Source organism: Serinus canaria, chromosome 3, assembly GCF_022539315.1.
Source record: "Serinus canaria isolate serCan28SL12 chromosome 3, serCan2020, whole genome shotgun sequence".
Lineage (NCBI taxonomy): Eukaryota > Metazoa > Chordata > Aves > Passeriformes > Fringillidae > Serinus > Serinus canaria.
The window spans coordinates 101,977,204-102,000,260 of record NC_066316.1 but is presented as its reverse complement, the minus strand read 5'-3'; the positions used below and the strand labels follow the sequence as shown (position 1 = coordinate 102,000,260).

Genomic DNA, 23,057 nt, shown 5'->3' with positions numbered 1-23,057 from the left:
TGTCCCACAGGCATTCCCTTCCTCTTATTACCAATAAATCCACCTGACATTTTATATTCAGTATTTTATAGTCATGTTGCAGCAATTTATAGTCAGATTTAAATCCAATTGTTATGAGCAATCTCAAACCATACACAAACCTTCTCACCTCACTAGACAATTCTACAAGTAATTTATGAATACTTTCCATTTTTTCCCTCATTCTTCATAAATTGCAAAAAATGTGTGATAACTGTTTTTATGTCTACTACCTTTTACCATATTATGTGTATATAAGCACTACACATAACCTGGGAAATTTAATACTAGAAAGAAAATGCCTTAAACATATTGTTATCATTAAAGGCTAAAAACTTGATAAAACATTTCATGGAGTCCTGTATTTTAACAACCTAGGAAGAAGTGTTGCAATAATTTAGGGCAGAAAAAGTATGATTTTACACCCAAATTCCTGGTTCATCTCCAATATCTGTCATTGAACAAGAACACAGTTTTTGGACAGGCACTTGGTCTTGATTCAAAGTCCTGACTGAAAGGAACAGATAATCTACAGGTCTGCAGCTGGATCAGGCCCTGCTTACATAAAATACTGTGCTGGTAGAGCTGTTACCTCTCCCTGGTGTGACAACACAGAAGAAAAGTTAAAATAGATTAAGGCTGCAGTTTAGGAATAAGACAAACAGTGGAATAAAATATAATAATAACAACAAAAAATCCCCAAATGCCCAGAATGCAGAATCACAAAACACAGTAATGTTAAACACTATAGTGGCACTTTGCAGGAGTTTGAAACATGCACTAAATCAAATCAGAAGACATAATACAAGAAGTGTTCCCTGCCAGAAGGCAGAACTGTTTGAGCTAGTTAGACTTGTAGCAGGGTTTGGGGTTTTTTTTCCTTTCTGTTTTAAATTTTTTTTATTTCCCTCAACTACTCCCAAAAGATTCAGTTTAAAAAGAACCTGTTACAGAATGGCCTCTGGAAGTGAACAAGGCTCGAAATGATGGGCTTCTGGTAGTGATATTTTTCAATCTCCAAGACAAAAGGGAGTACAGAATAAATGATATTCAGGAAACCTGCTTTTCCATAGTGAAAAACAAACCCTTTATCTTTCCTGATCAGAGTAGCCCTGTTACTGTGACCAAGCAAGAAAGGAGGGGAGCGAGTGTGTGTCAAGAAATAGATTCAAGAAAAGGGATCAAAAATCTATTTTCTTGCTTATAAAAATCTGGAGGGTTTTGAGGGGTTTTTGTTTGTTTTTCTGTTTGTTTGCAGTTTTTTGTTTGGTTTTTTTTTTTTTTTGTGGGAAATGTGCATATCTTGGAAAGATAAAATGCAGACTTCAAGACAAGTGATATAAGGCCAGCTTTGCAAAAAACATCTAAGTGCTTCTGTGGGTCTGGTGGCTAATGTAGGTACTGTTGCCTAATTGCACTGGTTCATTTCTATTCAAGTAAATCAAGGTGATGTTCAGTACAAATGTTTCAAGCATCCCTCTGGCAGCTTGAGTGCTCTTCAGAAATCTCACCAGGTACCTAAATAGCTATGCAAATCTCATCTCAAGTATTTAGTTGCTGCATTCCCTGCTCAAAATGCAACTTAAACTCTGTCACCTTTACTTTCTAAGAATACAACACCAGCATACAAAGCAGGCCAGACACTGAACTTTATAAGGCTGTGAATCTGTGCCTTGGTACCTCACGTGGTACCACTTCTTAACACTCTGAAGGTCCCAGTTTCTCACACACTGCTACTGCAAACCTGTGAAAATTCAGGTTGGCATTTTATTCTTCATGAAAACAGCCAGGCCTGTGAATAATGCTGTATTATATCAGTGTTAGTCCTGGGTAACTGTGAGTGCTAAGCTGGGAGTGCACATTACAGAGTGTGGTACAGCACGTGCCTGAGCAGCCTGCTGAAAGGATGGGCTAGAAGTGCTGCTGAGAAACAACAGCACATATAGAGATGTACACTCACAATAAATATAGGCTAAGCTGGTTTTATTATAGAGATGTGCTTAGCATTAAGGATGCCTGCACAGCATTACCAGGGCTCTGCTCTGAGACAGACAAGTAGGAAACAGCAAATTGATTGTAAATCCCAGGCCCAGGTTGTCCCTCTTCTTCTTCTTCCTTGTCCAGTCCTTACCCTGTACTTTGGCTCCCTGGCTTGCCAAGCCAGTCCCACTAAATCTGCACCAGCTCATCCTGACTTTATCCCACTTTCCTTCCCTCCATCCTTCCTACCTGGTTCTTACTCCCTACCCAAGAGCAATTCTCATCACCCCTGGTGTTTTATCTGTACTTTGTCTTTTGCTTCTCTGACATTCCATCAGCAAAAGCAGTGAGAGCAGTGGTGTTCATAGCATGCAAGATGGATGCAGAAGGACAAAAACCCAGGTATGCTTGTTTAAGCTACAGTGGAATTCATCTGGGCAACATCTTGTTGACATTTAAACAGTCTTGGCATCTTCAGGCACAAAGATAACACAACCACTCCCAGAGAGCAGAGAGGGATGCGTGCCCAGGCTGCTAGCAGGGCTGTCAGCATCACTCAGAGAGGCAGAGGCTGAATGGGAGGCATGGCAGCAGGATGCAGCATGTTTAAATGATGCTGAAAACTCTAAAATATTGCAGAGAATTTTATGTCAAAAATAGGCTGTAAAGCTTAGTGATTTATGTTGTGTAAAGCCTAAGAAACCCAAGCCAGCCACAAAAGAAACACCGTGGTTTACAGGTTGGGGGTGGGGGTGCAGATGAAGCTGGGAGGATGAGACTGATAGCAAATGTTTCCCTCACACCTGGGCAAACAATCTCCAAGGACCCTAAAACACCACAGACTGGTCAGAGGAGAAGACACTGAAGAAGAGAGCTGTGGTTTCTCAGTAGAGGCTTAAACTGGTTGTGTTTGTTTTCCCCAAAACAAATGCAGAAATGAACCTGACTTGCAGTTGCTGATGCCAGTCTGCCCTGATCAAAGGATGTAATGAAAATGGAAAAGGCAATGAGGCCAGAGATGTCATGTCACTAGCATTTGTACTTTCTCTTATAAAAACCAACTATACTTCTCAAAAAAAAAAACCAAAAAAACAACCAAACTTTTCAGAACATCTAGAAAAAACCTTTTTTAGGTTTAAAAGCAGCATTCAATTTCTTCCTCTGCTCTGCTTGCCATATAGGTCTGTTTCAAAAAAAAAACCAAAAAACCAAAAACAAAAGGGAAAAAAATCTTAGATCTGACATGCATGGGAAAGCCCCGAGGAGCTACAATCTCAAAAATATCCAAATAATTACTGTATTGAAGTTTCCATTAAATTAGTGCCTGCCTCCAAATAAAGCCATTTGACAGTTGGCTTATTCTTCACTAATGGCATGCTCCCACCCTATTTCACTATCTGTGCTCCAAACTTTATTAGAAACATTTCTTTCTTTAACTTGAAAAGAGTCACATTGATTTATGACTCCAAGAAGCTGGCTAGAATCCAGAAAACCATCCAACAACCAGCCTCTAACTTAATCTGTTCCATCATGAAAATGAATTAGTGCTTTTTACAATATTATTAATGATTATCAATAACAAAAATGCCACAATTTCAAAAACTTTCATATGATCAGTAACAACAGAAAACTGAGCAACTGTACTATTAATGACAAACCATTTGAAATTACTGCAAAGAAAAACAAGAGAAGACTGTACTCCTCTAACACAGTATCCACAAAGCATACACAGAATAATAACAGGGAAGTCATTATAGTCAGTAGCAGGGAACTTGATTAATCCAGGTTATTTCTACCTGGGTGGTAGCCATTAGAAGTTGGATATCTAATCTAAACTAGTCATCAAGGCTCCAAAGTGCAATGGAGAGAAACAGGCACCCATTTCAGCAAGAAGCAATTCATTCCATGCTAAAAGTAGACATAAAAGGTGACTGGCATTAATTGCTCTCTGGAAATACTTACTCTTGTTTGACTAACAAAAAAAGTCTACACAATTGGTTTAGACTGAACATTTAACTCCTAGAGAGCTAGAAAGGCATGAAAAAACATTCTACCCCTTGAGCTCAGACTGAGATGACTCTTCCAGTTTGGGGAGAGCTGCAGAGCCTTCAGCCAAACTGTGCTTCACACCTTGTGACCCAAACCTTGGCACTGCCTGGCTGGTGAAGCCAGTGAAGGCAGGGGACCTTTGCTGAGCTTGTGGGACAAAATACCAGCTCAGCATTACAGCAGCCCCTGCACAGACTCTTCCCAAGAAACTCTTTCTGCCAATACAGCCAGTGACCAACCAGCTTCAAACAGCAGACATAACTAACACAATCATACAGATGAATGTTCTCTGATTTCTCTGAACCAGGTCATGTATTCATGCAGATAATAAGCTTCTCTTAGATGACAAATGGGGACTACAGTAACTTAATGATTTTTGAAGGTGTTTTTGGCAGGTTAATACCATTGCTGACACTTCCATGGGGAATGACTTAGTATCAACTGGTTCCAGTCCTTGGTAATTAATCTACAAAAAATACAAAAGAAAGAATACAACCATTTCCACAGTGTTATATTTCTATAATTGTATAAAATATTTTTTATTTATGCATCAGTAAAAGTTAACTTTAGAAAAGAGCATCTATCTGGTGTTACATAAAGAATTACTTGTGACATGCTCACTGCATCTACAATGCTCAGTTTGGAGCACCAAGAGGTAGGTAAGTATCCTGAAAATCCTACTTCTCCAAACAGCACAGGTCATTCTGACATTTTTAAAGAGGACTAACTTACTAGGCATCTGAGCACAGTGTAAATTAACAAAATATGTTGAAGCACATCCAGTCACAGCCAAGGGTTCCAGTTCAGACACCATGGAACTCTGCTTCCAGGTCTTGTGACATGTTTCTCAAGAGTCTTGTTTTTCTTCAAGAATTGTCCTCTGAATATAGAGGCATGCAACCATCCCTAACTTCAGCCTTCCTTAAGCTTCTTTGATTTGCTTTCAACCATGACATATACTCACTTTGTCCTTGCTTTTGTTCTCTAAAGCAGTTTATAAAACTTGAAAAGAAAAGGAGTGCTTTGTATCATATGGAAAATAACTGTGCTGTAAGGAACAATACCAAGGCTGAAAAGCCTAAAATTAGACCTGCAAGCTTTGCTTTCATTGGCAGCGATGTGTGAACATTCATATTGTCCCAATCCCACATTCTACCTCTTTATTCTTGCTAAACACACCACTTTCTGTAAAACACTGAAGTTTAAAATTAGCAAACCTGTCTGATTCAAGGGTATACTGACCTTGGTGATGGGCTGTTTTGATCACCTTTAGGCCTTAATAGTGAATTACAAGATCAGCTATTTTCAAAAGAAGGAAAGAAAAGGCACTTGCAGAACAAAAAGCTGAACATCTCTGAAATGGTGCCTGGAATAATACTGTATTTTCTAGCTTGCTTTTCTTTTTCTTGTAAGAAAACTCAAAAGCAAACCTAATGGCTGTATTTTTGCTGAAAGTGAGCTAGTAAGGAGATATGCACTGTATAAAGTTCCTGGGGCTGGGCAATGTGGGACCAACAGGGATAATTTAGTCATAACAGGTTAGCATCTATGATATACCCATTCCCTTCTCAGCTCCTACTGCAGTCAACAGGGGAGATAAATAAGAGCAAGATGTATTCAGAAGGTCAGACTTCATGGATTTTCAAGAAAGCCACAGAGAGGCTAAAGTGAAACCAATGCTTGCTACTGCCTTAAGTATAATTCAAGCAATTGCTAGTGTAGTGTTTATTTGAGTGTCTCCTTGTGGAATTTCAGGATAAAATATGAGATTGGCAGTGAGCCTGAAGGGGGTATAGTCAGAGCAGTCCAATTTCAACAGACTATCAAGATGAACTGTGGGGAGTTATTTTACAGGTTTATGGCTATAGCTCACTTTGAAGCAGAGTGTTATTAATATTTGTAGAGCACTATGATATAAATAGCAACACTACATCCACCACCTAGATACCTGTGGTATGCTCTGACAGAGCACTTTTTAGATTACTAAATACCATTAAATGTGCCCCAAATGCAGTACCTGAGATAGGATATTAGATAGAGATGGAATGCAACAGTTATTTATGCATCAAAAATGCTGATGCAAAAATGCAGCACTAACATTAGCAGCCTTAGGCACTAACTCCAGGGTGATTTTCTGTCAGAAACCAGAATTAATCCTAACACTGTTACAGCACAAGGAGCCAAGGAGTTAGGACCAGAGGAAGCCTAGATAAAGCTGGTCCTGAACTGTATTCAGTGATTCCCATTGGAAAATCTGTGGCCATAAAAAGTAATGTTTTCAAACTAAGACAAAGAGCAGCTGGAGAATTCTATTTATTTCATCACACTGATCTTGTCAGTATTTCCTTATGTTTCCTACAGGCTGGAAACAGCATAGGCTGTCCATCAAGCTTTGCTTACCAGCAGCAAGCTCCACGGGTCACATGGTGGCATTTCAGACAAAGCTGAGCTTTTGGAAAAAGAAGGGAGGCTGATTGTGCCACTGAGACAAAGAAGAGATGTTAACCACCAATTAACCACCAATTGCCTCGGGAGCTGCACGGGAACCCTGAGAAAGGCAAATACACCTTTCTCAGGATCAAGGAGTTTTGTCCCAGTTCCAACCTCAAGATGAGGTAATTTCTTCCTGGGACAGCCCTTCTTCTGTGCCTAATAAAGCCAGGTAATTGCATCCTGGATTTTGTGAGTAGGAACATGATGTGCAGCAAGACCATTTATGGAGCTGTGGCTTCAGTCTCAGGATTAGCTTTCTATTCTTACATATAGAGGAGTAATCTTACTCCCTTGGTTACTGGTATTTTTCAAGTTTCTGTAATTCCTTTAAACATTTCTAATGATTTAATCGTTATGAACATGCCTATACTTGAGCAATAGTTCAAATAAGAATCGGTAGTGGATATGAAATACACAAGGCATTTCTGAGAAATTCAACATGACAATATTCCCATTCCTTCCTTAGTCTTCATAAAAGCACCTTGTTAATACAGTTATGTTTCCAATGAATAATAATTCCCTAGAATAAGAGTACTTATACATGGAACTACCTTGGAATAGCATTTCCCAAAGAATTTCTCTTTGCTATTCACTTAACTACAAAAATGTGAGGTCTCATTTTTCATAGAATCATATAATTTGGCTTGCAAGAACCTTAAAGATCATCCAGTTCCAACACCCCTGCAATGGCCAGGGACACCCTTCACTAGATCAGGTTGCTCAAAGCCCCATCCAGTCTCCTTGAACATTTCCTGGGCTGTGGCATCTACAACTTCTCTGGGCAACTTATTACCTTGTCTCACCATGCTCATAGTGAAAAATCTGGTGTGGGCACAGACAGCCAGCATGAGGTGTGAAAAATTGGTGAGAATTTTCTTGCTAACATGTAATCTAAACCTGCCCACTTTCAGTGTAAAGCCATTACCCCTTGTGATATCACCCCAGGTGCTTGTAACAACTCCTTCTGCAGCTTTACCCCTTTTGGTACAGGAAGGCTGCTACAAAGCCTCCCTTACAGAAGGCATAAGATACATGGACCTGGATGCCAACAGTAATAAATTTCATATTATTTATAAACTGTTATAATGGATTATCAGTGGTAGGATTCTTTACTGTGAGGGTGGTGCAGCACTGAAACAGGTTGCTCAAGGAAGTTGTGGATGTCCAGTCCCTAGAAGAGTTTAAGACCAGGCTGCATGGGGCTTTGAACAACCTGGTCTAGGGGAAAGGTCTGTACCATTCCAAACTACTCCACACTGGATGGAGAATTACCACATAAAAATGATCAAAAGAGTTAAAGATTCTGCAGTGAGCTACAGAATCCTTTTGTAAATATTTAAATTAAATTAATTTAAATCTACTTTAAAAGAATCCCCACAGATCCCTAAATCCCCACACAAGCTATGCACACTGGTGCTGAGTACTTTATTAATTTATATACTCCATACACTACCATATGGAAGTTCTGCACAAATGTTGGAGGCAGATCTGCAAATTCCTTCAGGAATAGTGTAGGTAAATGGAATGTAGGTTCTCCCAGAGCCAACCTACAGAGCAGAGGTAATGGCACAATATCCTGAGTCTGTGTGTGACCCAGACAAGCATGAAACTTTTCTTCAAAGTTCACACAGACCTCAGGAAAAGGCAAGGTTAAACTTGTGACCTGGGCATAACTGAGGTGGGATGTTTATATCTCAGGGAAAAGCACGTCATCATTCAAGCTGTCTGTGCAGTCTTCAGGTGTGCAATCTGCTGGAGGATCTGCATGGCAGGTGCCAGCTGTCACTAAGTGGTGGCTGCTGAGGTGAGTTGTCCTGGATCTCAGAGCTGCCCCAGCTCCTGGGCTTGTCCCCAGCACAGCCTGCCCAAGGCAGACACCTGATGCTGGCTGTGCCCACACCAGATGCAGAAACAGGACCTCAGCAGCATCCTCTGTGCTTCACTGCACACCACCTACTTCCCAGCCAAGAAAATATGTATTCCAGTCAAAGGAGTCTAGACATCAGGTAATATATGCAATACACATGCACAGGAGATTATACCACAAAACTCAAAGAAATCATCTGATAAATTTAGGAGAAAAAACTGAGACAGGTTGAGTAAGCTAGTGACTATATTCCTATCATACTCTTTTTAAAAGCTGCTTCATCTGCTCACCACAGGAAGAGCTGCTTGCCACTTCCCACCAGCCATATTCTGCTTTTCCACTACTTGCAGCTTGTTTTGATTTTGGCTGAGTGGAAGATAGATATGGAAAATACTTGCAGGAATGCCAGAGTGCAGGGAGCAACCCTGCCTACTAATCGATGCAAGCTGCCCAGGAAGAGAGGCAGGCTGATCATTTCCTCCCTGCTTGTTCATCTATTTCCCTGGGAACAAGTTACACTGCAGTGACACATTAGAGCATGTGCTGTCAAAGTACTTCTGGCAGAAAAAATAAGTGAAGTATCAAGTGACTGAGCCCTTTCAGCTAGCCATGGGATGTGGGGCTGTTCCAGCCAAAGCAAAGTCCCACTACAGCAGAAGCATAAATTTAAATATTTCATTTAGACTGATAAAAAATCCCATTGATTAGCCTGCTACAGGAGCAGTGCAAAACTTTTTAATAAGTTTGTTTCTTAAAAAACAAATAGAGTTTGCTGTTCTACTTTTAGAATACACACCTAAGCTGGAAAGTTTTATGTATGAGCTCCTGAGTCTTGATGTGCTGAAAAAAATGTATAACCAACTTTTAAACATGACAAACCTTTTTCTTTTGTCTTCCATAATGTGGACTTGGACAGCACTTAATAACAACTTGATGGAGCCTGACGGAGTTGAACTGGCTTATATCCTGCATGACTGGTGATCAAATGACTCCATTTTAAAAATAATTTGCCATAATAATAAATGGGAAGCTATGATCACCACAGCTGGCCAAAGAAATAAGGGATTTTTCAAAGGAAAAACAGGAAGTACACAACTTATGGACCACTGCACATAAAATACATAGCTTTCATTTTCTTCTCCTCTAGTACTTTTAAAAACACTATTTTTACCAGTTATTAGGCATTACATTGTCACACCGGTGCCCCTCTGAAGCAAGCAAGAGTGGATTACAGCCACTCCTGCCAAGGCTTACTGCAGAGACAAATCTCAGGCACAACCCTTGGATTAGCAGAATGCAACTGGTTATGCCTGTTCTCTTCATTGTACTGAGAAATCCTCACATTTCTCTTCATTCACAGTCAAACTGAGTTCCAGGTAATGCTAATGTCCAAGGGGAAAAGCTACAAAGCCTGTCTAAAATGGAATTTGTCTGTACATTATAGAGCTTTACCATTTAGCTGCATGGTACAGAGCACAGGGGTCAGTCTCATGCTTCTTTCTAAAGGACAACTTCAAATGCAAATGAGAAACTGCTCTGACCTTATTTTTTCATTGTACTTTTGACAACATTGCATGCATGTGCAATGAACATGTTGACACCTGTATTTTTCTATGCAAAAGCCTAAAAAGGACAATATGTCAAGGATTGTGGCTTAACTAATAATTGAAACTGACATAAGAAATGTATGTAAATGCAATATCATGACAGAATTAATCCAATGTAATTAAAACCCAGAGATAACAGAGAGGTGCACCTCCTCACTATATACTTAAAGAGCCCAGTCCATGCTCTGCAGTTCACTCCTCATCAGATTTAGTCCAAGTGGATCATCATTATCATGACACCACCCACAGCACAGGAGACATGTAAATACCTGCTTGTTTCCAATTCATGAACATTACAAAAGAAGACTGCTGCTGGTACTAATGGGTTTGCCAATATTCCTAAACTGCAATGTTTAGCTTCCTACCAAATACCTCCAAGAGCCAAGAGGAAAGACAAGCCTCATGAATAGGTCACAGGTTGATCACAGCCCTGTACTGCTCCCATTGCACCATGGCATGATTACACACTGATTTAAATCTGATACTATTCAGTTCTCCTGCCAAAAAGGGTTATACTCTGCAAAGAACCATATTCACTTTTGGAAAGAACTCCTTATCTAATGTCTTGTGTGTATCCCAGGATTTGTGTGGTCATGTGCAAGGTAGGTAAGAAAAACTGGTCATGCTTCTTTACCCAGAAAAGGGAAAAAAGGGTCATTTGGGTGAGATAAACCACAAAAAACCAGGCCATAAAGCCCTGCCAGGAAAGGCTGGGTTAGCCAGAGGGAAGCTCAGCTCAAACTGGTGCCATGTTCCCCCTCCCAGCTACCTGGTGCTGGGGCAGTCAGACATAACCCAGACAGACTGGGGCACACCACTGTCACACCAGAAGTCCAATGGGACACTGCTTTCATCCAAATTTTTAGTCCTGCATCTTCATTCTTTTAAAATCCCAGATGTGGTCACCCCCCTGCAAATCCAGTTCTACTTGTCTCTGACAGAAGACAGTCATCGATATGGGAATGATATCAGAACTGTGTGAACTCTTTTGAGGCAGAGATTGGCCTTTACTGATGTATGGCACTGCAGTACTTAGAATTGAAAAATTTACACAAGTTGCCAAATATTTTTCCACCTTGACTTGCAACAACTAGAAAATGTTTGAGGTTTTGTACAGCCTCTTTAAATTTATCAGTGCTAACTGAACTCCCCCCATGACAGGAACTTCAGTTTTAGCACTGTGGTCAAGCACATGTGTAAAACAGGGACTACAGTTCTCTGACAAGGGTTTGGGATTCCATCCTCTGCTTTGCCATCCATTCTCTAAATCTCTTGGACAAGGTACATTTCTGCCTTCTGCATCATCATCACGTAAGACTAAGTGAATGAAATCATGTTAATAGTTGCCATTCAAAACTGACATCAGCAGTGAAAAAATACATGGCACATAAATACAAATGCAAAACAATGAGCAACTTGTCACATAAATTCTTCAAAATCAGCTCTCCAAACAGGTTTTTACTTCAGAAAAGAAGAATTTTTAAGAACAGCTGTTCAGTCATAAGATCAATGAATCATATGATGAGAGAACATATAAAGTCTTATGCAAATACTTCACATTTTATTTTCCAATCCTTCTCCCCACTTAGTTTCACTTCCCAAATGCCTTTGGATGAGCAAATTTCCCTGCACCCACACAGAGCTCACTGTCAGAGAGAGCCTGCACTGGGGGTGTTTCTGTGGTCATTTTTAGGACTCGTATGTGACTTAAAACCATCTCAGTTCTCCTTCCTTTTCTCCAACAGCTGCAGTGCTATCACCCATCTGACACACAGTATAAGAGAAGCTATCACAGCTCACGTGGTCATTGGCAGCTCAGTAGGAGCTTCCCTGAGCACCTAACTCAGATGCTTCTGCCCTGGCACAGTTCTGATACAGCTTGTCTGTCACTACATCAGAGGGAGCAGTTCAGAGAAAAGTGGCAAGAATCAGATGGATTTATCATTAAATTCAATGTTTCCTGCAAATTCAAATTTTCCCTGTGGAGTTTTCTCACGACCTAAAAAAAAATCACAAAAACTAGTGCATCTGTTAGTCCTTTTCATATTAATCACCCTTCTGGCGAGAGACTCCACTCAGTGTTTCCTAGATGTTGACACCTTTGCCTTCTGCTATCTTCAAATGCTATGCTACTCCTTTTCCTTGCTCCCTCCTTCCTTTTTTGATTCATCTAAAATGAATCTCCCTAGCACTGAAATCCTCACAGATCTGATCCTGCCTACATCTCTGACATGATTCATGATCACACCTTCTCCTTTTCCCCGAGTCTCATCTCCTTCAGGCTAAGAGCTTGCTGAACACTTACACCTACATTTCCAGTCAACTCTGTGTGTTCAAAGCAACAGATTTCCCCATGTGTTTAAATCCAGTCACTCACAGACATGTTTTGGTGGTTTAGCATGTACTCTGCAGTATTCAAATCCATTCCTTGATCCAGTTTTTTTCTAGTAGGGATCAGACAGATCAGCTCAGAGAATGAGTCCTTACATTTGTATGGCCTTGGACTTTGGTCCAGTTACTTCAGGAAGGGATTAACCCAGAAATCTCCACTTCACATTTAACTCTATGGTAATTTTTTATAATGACCATCAAGCCATCTTTTCATGTGTTCCTAAAGATTTCCTGATGTCAGTATTTGCCAATAGTGCTGCTAATGCCACTGCCCACTGATGGCACAGATTTCTTCTCACTAAACAACCACATCGAACTCACTTTCACTGTAATTTGAATTTTTAAAGCATGGCAAAGCAGCCTAGCAGTTGTCAGAGGGCGACTTTGCTTTTGTAATTTGTATGAATTTGCTACCTTTTTAGTTTGTTAGTTTCTTTCTCCCAGACTCAATGTTTATGCCAGAGTACCTCATTAGTCAAGCGCCCAGAGTGATACCACTAACTTTCCCCATTCACAACAAACCAAAAATGCTAATTTCTGCCAACGGCCTGGAGGTATTTTCAAAGGAAAACAAAAGTACAAGACTGAAATGGCTGCAAGCTGCTGTGTAGGTCTTCCTAGACTTGAGAATCTCATAAGTTAGAGTAACAAAATGCAGAGTTGGAAAAATAGGGGAATGTGTTAGTTGTCTCACACAGCTTCAGATGTTGAAGACCTTCTGAATATATCAATTCTGTCAACATAAATGCATGGGCAATACAAGAACTACAATCTCCAGCTATCTCTGTTACATACAACAGCAGAACAACCTTGAACATTTCATGAACTTTCTTTTATCTGGAGATGAGCTGACATTGATATATTGTTATTGGTCTTCACTAATATACTCCTGTTGGCAACAGGGAGATGCTAGCAGCTGAAATGAGTCACATACTGCAAGACCTTGCAATTTATATGGAAAGTGCAATTTAAAAAATATCCGTCTTCTCCTCAGCTGACTGTGCAATGCAAGACACCCACTAAAACTCAAGTCATAGTCAGACAGTTATTTTTCATGTATTTGAAGCACATGAAGTTGCAGTGTTATTTTTTTATTTTAAATTGACTGGCTTTAATTTACCAACATTAAAAAACAATACAAAGTAATGACAGGACCATGTGATTCTGAAATAAAGGTTACTCTTGTATTTTATATACACCATGAATTTCTCAAGCAACAATTCAGATCTTTGTTACATTGTTTTCATTTATTTATAGTTGAATATTATGAAAAAATCTACAGTTGGTTACAATAGTTTGAAGAAGGTAATAATCTAAAATAATGTACCTCACAAACAATAGAAGTAACGAGCCAACAGTTCTCCAGCTCATTCCCATCTAAAGAAAGCAAACTGCTTTGTAACTGAAGGACTTGCAGTGATAGGTTTTGTTAAGCAAATTGCCAACAATGGCATTAGATGATAGGTACATACAATAGAACTATTTATAGCACAGGAAAAAAACCACAGAGAATGTCATGATAAATTACTGTAACATTTTCAGTCTCTATTGAATCTTCTTACCCCAAAATTCCACATCCCAGAAAAAAAAAAAAAAAAAAGCACACAGGCTGTGTTTCTACTCTTCAGATTTACAAGAACATCTTGGGTCTTGCACTGTGATAAAGAGTTAAGGCACTGAAGAGAGTGATTCAACAGAAAAAGCAGACAGACACACAGAAAGAAAACAGCTGTACTCAACATCTGTTTACATTGTACTGTGACTTCTTACAGACTTCTCTTTGAAAGTACCAGATACCTTGTACATATCTAGAGCTATCTATATACAAACCCAGCTGTTAAGGGCATATTCTAGGGTATATCTACACCACAGCCCAAGGGCTGGAGAACAGTGTGTGCCTCAGCCAGCTCTCCACTCTCTGGCTTTGCCACTGTGAGCAGCCCCGTGGGGGGAAGCAGAACACGTATGAATGTATCCTAATTAGCTCTGCAGGAGGCAAACCCAGTCCCTGCTACCAGGCATGGATTGGCTCAAAGTCACTCCATTCCACCCTTGTACAGGCACCCTCTCTTTCTGCACAGGTTGCAGGCACTGTGCATATCTTGTATGTTGTTAGAATTTTAATAAAATATTCACCCTTATAGCATTGTACATACAGCTGCACTTTCTAGAACATATGCAAAGGCCAGATCCTTGTTTTATAAATCTCACAGTTTAAAAAACAAACACAAAACCACAGCTAAAATGCAAGATGAAGGAGGCATCCACCATGGTTACCCACGCACAGCCAGTATTGCCAGGGAGAGGGAAGCTCTTAGGCAACAGGAGACTTGGGAGCAGAGCCAAAGACAGGAAGCAGAGCCAGAGAGGGAGGAAAAAAGGGATCATAAAAGCTAAGGATGAGATAAGACATGAGGCAGTTAGTACCTGTTGACACTTCAGGATTACATTCTCATATAACAGAGTGGGAAGCCTGACTGAGTAATGTTCACCTGTTAAACCATGTAGAAACAAGTGTTACTTACTGATCTGTGTTCCAGTAGCACCTCTTTGTGGCAGACACGTGAGAAAAATGTAAAAACATCACAGCCCCTTCCAACCATCCTATTTTCCCAAGCAGGAATTAAAATGACTGAACAATAGCCACTGAACTAAGGAGCTAAGAACTCACCCAGTGTGGGGACAGCTCTTGCAAACAAAACCTATTTATGAAGAATGATCAAGGCTACTTTGTTGTCTTCTTACCATACCTGAGGAGCAAAAGGAATCTTAGAAGCTACTTCTGTTAAGCACTTTGGCATTTAAATAACAATGGTGTATTGTTAGGATTTCACTGACAGGAGGCAAGAATATTTATGCATATGGAAAAACCAGTTTGTGATTATCTGACTCTATTTAATAGTGTATGATATGAAATTTTAACATGTAACATACTGACTTCATGCTATTCTTCTAAATTTTCTCATTCCACATGGATTGCAGGGACCAGATTTCAAATCACCTGGAGCTCTATGTTGAGCATTGTTCAACCTTACAATGTGGTTGATGTGACATATCCAAATCAGATTAAAAAAAGGACCCCAATAATTCCCCAACAACAACAAAATCCCCCCCCCCCCCAAAAAAACCAAAACCAAACAAACAAAAAAAACCCCAGATCAAACTTTGTTAGACATTTGAAGATGCAGTCCTTTTGTACAAGCCAGTCTGGTTTGCAAAAATCATCAGTATCATCAGATGTTTCATGCATCAAACTAAAACCACTTTTCAGGCTATCAGTCTTCCAAACTTAAAGTCTTTTACTTTTATGCCATTCAAAACATGAATTTTAAGAACGTTCACAAATACTCATTTGTATGGTTTTAAAAATGTGTATTTTAAGAAGAAAAATGACTGCTTAAAAAATTGTATATATTCTGGTGTAATGAAAGAACAGTGTAATGAAATTGATTGGATATGTGCTGGACGTTAACAATAACTGCACAAATAACTTTTTGTATCATTATCCATTATGTAAGCTGATTTTATTTTCAGTGCTAAAAACTTTTTAAAATGTTCACTTTCATTAACTTTAGAAAATCATAACTTTTCCCCTACATATACCAGCTTCTACTAAAACAAAAGCATTTTAATTCTAACTACAAACTAATATCTCATATTTCATTCTCTGTCTTCAGTTACTTTGTATTTCTAAATATAGCAGATAAGAGTACAGAGAAATATGCTGTATTGTAAGAGCTTTTATAAACAAGTTTCTAATTTTAGACTACTCCATTCTGAATAAAGTCCAATTAAACCACATATATTCTCAAATGCAGTTCACAAAAAGGATAATACTCATGTCTCCTCACTGTATTTGATTCCATCTTACAGTGAATGGCTCAATATCTACTTTTGAGTAAAAATGTTTTCTCTAAAGTGGAACACTAAACTTTCATTTAAAAAATAAAATTTCAGTAACATATTACCTTTGTGAAATAATTTTCAGATATTAAAATCAAGTCATAGGTACTATACACACACCAGGCTCAACAGCTGATCTATTTAATTTTTTTTTTAACTGCTTTGGGGATTGATTGCTCAAGAATTCATAATTAAGTACAGAACCATTATATTTTAACACTAAGGATAACTAATTACTAAAAAAGCTTAGCAAGAACAGAGATACATTTTCCATTCTCCATGGTCTTTAAATCAAGATTGATTTTTTCCCCCTCCCCTAAATTTGTATGTAAAAGGAGAGTAAAGGCATCACTGAGTCAAATGCTATGGCCTCTGCTAGACACGGTTAAAATGTTCATTAATCTCCCTTGTAGATTTAAACATTTATGAACCTAAGAGCTTCCTTCTCTAACAGAAAACTTTCTATTTAGCTAGAAGTTAAAAACTAATAGAAGTAATTTTCATCAAAAGTTTTAGAGCCTTATATTTTTTAGTCTAAAAACTCTGTAAATTACTGTCACAAATTGTTTTGAGTATACAGTTTGACTTGGACAAAGTTTGAGCAATCAGAGTAATCTCACTAGTTGATATTATATTGGTTGATTCAACTCATTAGGAGTTAAAACAAAATATACTATTTTTTATGCCCAACTACTCAAGGTATGAAAATACCTTGACATGCCCAAAAAGGAAATTTTTCAACACCACTTGTAAGTCTTATTATTAAGGATCTCCGTTTTAGATCTTTTCACAAATGAACTTTGATAAAGTCTAAGTTAGTGAACAAGAAATAAGTAAAATCGTTTTTTTCCTGTTATTTAATAGTGCTGCATGATGCTTCTCTGAAATCATCAATTATTTAAAATTAAATCTGCTTTAAGCCAAAAGTGATAAAAGGTCATTTCAACCAAAAAGTTTAGTATCTCATATTTATATTAGTGTAAAAGCTATAGGAATTATCATTACATCTTTTTTCCTGCACATCAACTCAGACGTTTTAACACAGATTATGTAGATAATCTTCCTCAAAAGGCTTTGTGATGGTAAAGTGATTTTAAAATTCTTTATCTTCCTATTAAGAAATTATTTTATTATAATTATCTTAAAAGACCCACTTGGTAATCTCAAATTATAATTTCTCATTATTTCAAAGCTTGTAGGTTCTTGACAAACTCAAGAATGTAGCAAACTCCTGATTTTTCAAAACAGTGAAAATGAGAAAGTTATAATACATTCCACTAATTTTTACAGTTTGGGATCATATATATATATGAATTTATAGGGTTTATTTCAGGGAGAAAATCTTCCAAAATATCTGTAATGTGTATTCCTTTGTCCTTGATATCATAATTTCAGAACAGATCATGCTCAGTTCAAAATAAGATGCAGCTTTCCTTTCACTCCCAAGGAGCACAATTTATTTCAATTAGCTGTGGTTTTACAAGTTATTTTACTAAACATATTCTGTTCCTTACTTTCCTCAGGGGAATAATCAAAATGGAAAACAGCTTGATATTTTTATAAACAAATCAGTGAATTTGACTGCCAAGTGGCTTTTATCTTTTTCTCCTTCAACTGTCTCCTTGAAACTACTTGCTTTTTTTAACTTTCATCTATGAGACCATCTCTAATGGTCTGCCTTAATTTCCTACAAGTGTACTATTGTCCTTTCAGTCACATTCACATCCAAATGTGGAAAAGCTCTTGAAAGCAGAGACCCTGTGGATAGCATCAACATAGTTAAAAAAATTAAAAATACATATATATAGTTTAGCACTGTATAACTTAAAAAGCAATAAAAATTTGTAGCACTATTCCGAAATTTTGCATTCCATGAACAAATATCCTTTTTATCATCTGTTTAATTTTCCTTGGAAAGGTTTATAGCTATTACTGGTTTATAGCTATATAGCTCTCAGACCAATAGCATGAAAGTCAAAATATAAGATTCTCTCTCTATGAATAAAGACAAGTAGTTGGAGCTGAGGTAAGAAAGCGCCGCCCTGTGATGGGAGCCCATCTGGATCCTCACATCTTCCAGAAGAGCAAATGCTCACAGCCTTCCCTGATGGTGCTGTACTCCTGTACCACACAAAGCTTTCAGCAATGCCATGGAGAGAAGCTATGGGGTTAACCATGGTCTTTCCCAAGAAAGAAATAAACAGAAAAGATAATAACTGGTCAGGTGGAAAGCGACCCAAAAATGCAATGAACACGCACAAAAAGCCCAAGCATGCAGAGAATGGCAAAAGGTGTGCAAATGCAGGTAATAGTAACCCAAAAGAAAATGGGGACAGATTAATTGGTCTAGGCTCATTATAGAGTAGTCTGAATCAAAATTAGGCACGAGAAATAATGCAGGAGGATCACACAGTGCTTTTCTCTGTTAATGCAAGACAAAATTAAAGAAAGCAAAGCATCCATGGGCAATCAAACCCACCTGGAAACAAGCTTCTTTACAGACCAATCAAATGTCAAAGGGTATTTAGCCCCAGTGCACAACAATACCTATTAAAAACAAAAGGATGAAGATCAGTGCTGACAATGTTTAGCATCACAGATGAGGAGCACAGCTGCTCAGGGTAAGTGCTGCGCGTTTCAATGCCTAGGACTTTAAAACCAGATCTGTCTACCATGCTTTAAATTTTCTAAGTCTATCTTCAATTAGTGTACATTGCTGTTTGATTCACAATTAGAGGATGAGCCAGCACTTTTTGGCCAAGTGACATAAAATTCTGGAAATCTATGGGAATCTGCAAAGGTTGACAGAACTGAATACCTAAAATGGGAGTGAGGCACAGATAGAATACAAAAAAGCTTCAGAATCCATTGCGCAGACAGACATAACATTTCAATTCCAAAACTGAAAAACCGAACCAGGACAACAGCTTGAAATGTAAACAATTACGGAATCACCCACAACAAAGTTCACCACGTTCATGTGTTTGTTAAGGGAACCTGTATCCTTAGATTTAGATCCTTCCTGCAGCTATACTGAGTGTATAGACAGAAAGAAAAGCCAAGAGGCCCGTAGCAGCACAGTGGTGCTGCAGCTCTCTAGGAGGACCCTGCTGGAAGGAACGTCGGGATCCCCCCAGACCCCAGACACGCTGCAGTCAGTGGGATGTCGCAGCCTGGGACACATGGCACCTCTTCCAGACAGCACCAAAGCCAGCGGCATTGCACCGTTTCCATCCTGCACAGCCTCATTTCCCCTGCTCAGCTCTAGCCTGCCCCATCACATCCCAATTATACTTGGCCTCATCATTCCAGTCAGAGCAGAGATTCCCTTTAGCTGGTGTTGTGGGGTGGTATCGGCTCTGAGTGTTCTGGTACAATACAGCAGGGGAAGACACACAGGGAACCGCACAACAGGAGCAGCAGAGACATCTCTGGCATTTGCTCTGTGTTGTGAGTTACATAACGCTGTGATACTCCGGAGTAGATGCCGCTTGATGACACAACTGATCTGCTGGCAATAGCTGCATGTTCCAGAACAAGGAGCACACTGAAAAATCAGTGTTGTGCAGGTATACCTTTGTGTCAGTCAAGACAGGGCAACCTAGAAAACTGGTTAAATACTGCAGCCCTATGTCATAAAAAGTTGTGGATAAATAACAAGATTAAGGATTCAGTCCTTAATTAAGAGGCAAGAATAACACATAACCAAGATGAAGAACATGTTTCCTTACTTTTCCTTGACAGCAACATCAGCCCAGACTACTTCATGCTTTGAATGGACAAAACAGAATTAAAGTTTTAATTAGAATTGATCGCAGTCCACAAACCTGAAATGGATTGTGCTGTATGAACATTGTACTAGAAGATCTTTCAAGCAAACTGATGTTCTTAAATGAACTATGTTCTTTAAAAAGGAAAGGCATTCTGTCAAGTAATACCGTAGTAGCGAAAACTAATGACTGTGAAAATGTGTGACAGAAACAACTACAAGGAAGTACGCATTCTGAAAGGGACAGTGATTACGTATTCTACAGAGACTGGGCTTCCACATACTCTAATTTTGCTGTGTGATTAATCTGTTGCATATCATATTCTAGTTATAAATTATGTCCATCTTTTTATTCTTCATAAAGAGATAAGTGATACCTCTGAATCTGAACTTTCCAATATGTGAAGGAAGAGAATGTCTACCCAAATGCACACTAGTAACAAAACATTGCTAAAAATATCTTGCCAGGAGAATTGTTGGGAGAAGTATCTGTATTGCTTAAACCCATCTGTTACATTAACATCTTCTGTACAAGAACACGGAATTTTTTCATGTATTTGGCCTTTTGATAATTGGCTATGGGTTTAATGCCCAAGCAATCACACTTCAATTTTAATGAAAAGGGAAGGTGTTTTCATCTGCACGTTTGCTTGTCAGCCGAAAAGCCTGGTGGTGCAGGTAGACCCCCTCCCCGCCCTGCTGCACTGCTCCGGGTCGTGCGGGATTCGGGAGCGCGGTACCTGTGCGGCAGCGGGAGCTCCGCCCGCTCCGCCTCCAGCTGCCCTCCGCCCGAGGAAGGCGGAAAGCCCCGTCCCACCTCCCAAAAGCCCCTGGACAGGCTCCTCCAGGGCCGGGGAAGCGGAGGGTCTGCAGTTGCGTAACATCGACCCCCCCCCCCCCCCTTCCCCTTTCCCTCCCATTCCCCGACGATTCCTCCGCACGCCGGAGGCCGGAGCAGACAGCCCGGGATGGGGCAAGCCAGGGAGGTGCCGGGGGAACACCTAGCAGAGGAAATGGGAAAGCTCTTGGCACTGGGGACGGGATGCGAATTTGGGACGAAGGGAACCTTGCAAGGGGCTTCATGCAGGAAGGGGACCGCCTGGCCCGGGTGGGAGGAGGGAGGCGTTCCCTTGTGGGGGCAGTGGGGAGAGCGGGGGACACCGGGGGGTGGGGACACCTCTGGGCAGGCGGGAAAAGCCTCGCACCGGCGGAGCCGGCGGCACGGGCAGCGCTGCAGAGGGCAACGAGCGCGGGGACCGAGGAGCTCGCGGTGCCCGGGACCGAGCTGTGCGGGAGGGCGGCAGTGCTGGGGTCCCTTCTGGCAGCGCCCCGCACGGCGCTGAGCCCCCGTGTCCCGGCGCGGCACCACGGGCGCCGGGGAAGCGTCCCCGCCGCAGCGCTGAGCACCGCGCTCCCCCCGCACCCCGCGGCCAGGACCTGCTCCTTCCCGGCGGGGGATGGAGGAGGAGGGCGAAGAAGCCCTCGGGGTACCGGCAGGCGTTCCTCCCCTCGCCCCACACAAGCAGCACGTCTCTCCCGGTGCGAGCAGCTCATTTCCAAGCGATGCTGCCGCGCAAAGTTGCGCCGGTCGGGCAGCCCCCACCCGCGCTCGCTCCCTCCCTCCGCAGCCGCGCACATCCCGGCCCCCGCAGAGCCCCCGCACTCCGCTCCGCTCGGGTCAGCGCGGAAATCGCCTCCCTCGCTTTCCGCCCCGGCTGCTCACGATCTGCCTCAACCTGCTCCACCTTTTGTTTTGATCTTTGGAAATGAAATTCTCTCCTGCCGTCTCCTTTCCCTCCTCCTTCTCACGCCTTCGTGTGGGAGATGCCCAGGATCGCACACCAGCTTTTGTTATCTCCTCCCACCTCCATCTTCACTCCGATTGATGCCCTAGTAAATAGCAGGAGCGCGGCACCTCCACCCCGCACCTACCCCGCTACCACCTGCAGGCACCTCGCCTGTTAAATAAATTAAATGATAAAATAAAAACATCCTTTACAGGCAGTATGAAAAGCGATACAGCGATCGCATGGATCGGGAGCACTTTTGCCTCCCTCGTGGTGTGATGACCTTGTGAGGGCTGCTCTGGCGCTTGGCTTCGCACGGTCTTTTCTCCTTTTTTTTTTTCTCCTTTCCCTAGTGGAAAAAAAAATCACGCCCTTTTCGCTATCCCTTTTCAAACGAAGACGAGCGCCAGACTCCCTCTTCCACCAAAGCGTTTCCAAGCGCAAATTGTTACGCGACAGCTCAGCTCTTCCTTTGGATGCTGTCGGTGCTCATATCCGGATCGGTGGGGGATTCGGTCCCATCTCTCCCCAGTTAACGGCAAATCGCCGCGGGTACGATTTCCCTCCATCTCGCCAGCGGAACAACTCCCGCACACCGACCGCGCACACCAACTTTCCCGGTGAGGATGATCTCCGACCGCCGAGCAGCGCCGAGACCGCGCAGCCCCCACTCAGCCCCGCCGCGCCTCCATCCCGCCGCCTTCCCGGGAGGAAAAGCCCCGCGCGGGGCAGCTCGGCAGCCGGTTCTCGCCCGTACCGCGCGGGTGCGGAGCCCGGATCCCCCCCCTTTCCCCCTGCGGGCCCTCCCCGCACTTACTGCGGGCGGGGGGGTCTGTCCGCGGTGCGGAGGAGGGCGCAGGGCCCGGGGTCCCGCGCGCTGCTGGGGCCGGAGGGACACGCGGCGCCGCCTCGGTGCGCGCCCGCCGCCGCTCGCGCCGCAGCTCCTGTGCGCGCCCCCGCTCCGCCCCGCGCGCCGCCCGCCGCCGCCCCGCACTGCAGGACCGCCGCCCCGCGCGCCGCCCCGCGCTCCGAGCATGCGCGCGGGGCCGGGCGGCGCGGGCGGGAGCGGGGGAAGCCCCGGGGCGGGCGGGGCCGGGGGGCGCGGGCAGGGGGCACGGCCCGGCGGGGTCGGCGCCGGCACCGCGACCGGCTCGGCCCGGTGGCCTCGGAGTCACTCACGGCCGAGCGCAGGC

The 23,057-nt window shown here is 41.9% G+C and overlaps 1 protein-coding gene across 3 annotated transcripts in view; it reads right to left on the bottom strand.

Moving 5' to 3' along the window:
• The window catches only part of VSNL1 (visinin like 1), an 84,799-nt gene extending 62,035 nt beyond the window's left edge, over positions 1-22,764 (bottom strand). Inside the window, exons 1-2 of one of the 3 annotated variants that reach the window (XM_050972578.1) lie at positions 22,682-22,739; positions 18,788-18,855 (exon numbers count right to left, since the gene is read on the bottom strand). The gene's annotated coding sequence lies outside the window, so the exon portion shown is untranslated. Of the gene's footprint in view, positions 1-18,787; positions 18,943-22,681 lie in introns of those variants that run through there. The other 2 variants (XM_030235669.2, XM_018920955.3) reach the window with 2 other exon arrangements.
• Between the last annotated feature and the right edge of the window lie 293 nt (positions 22,765-23,057).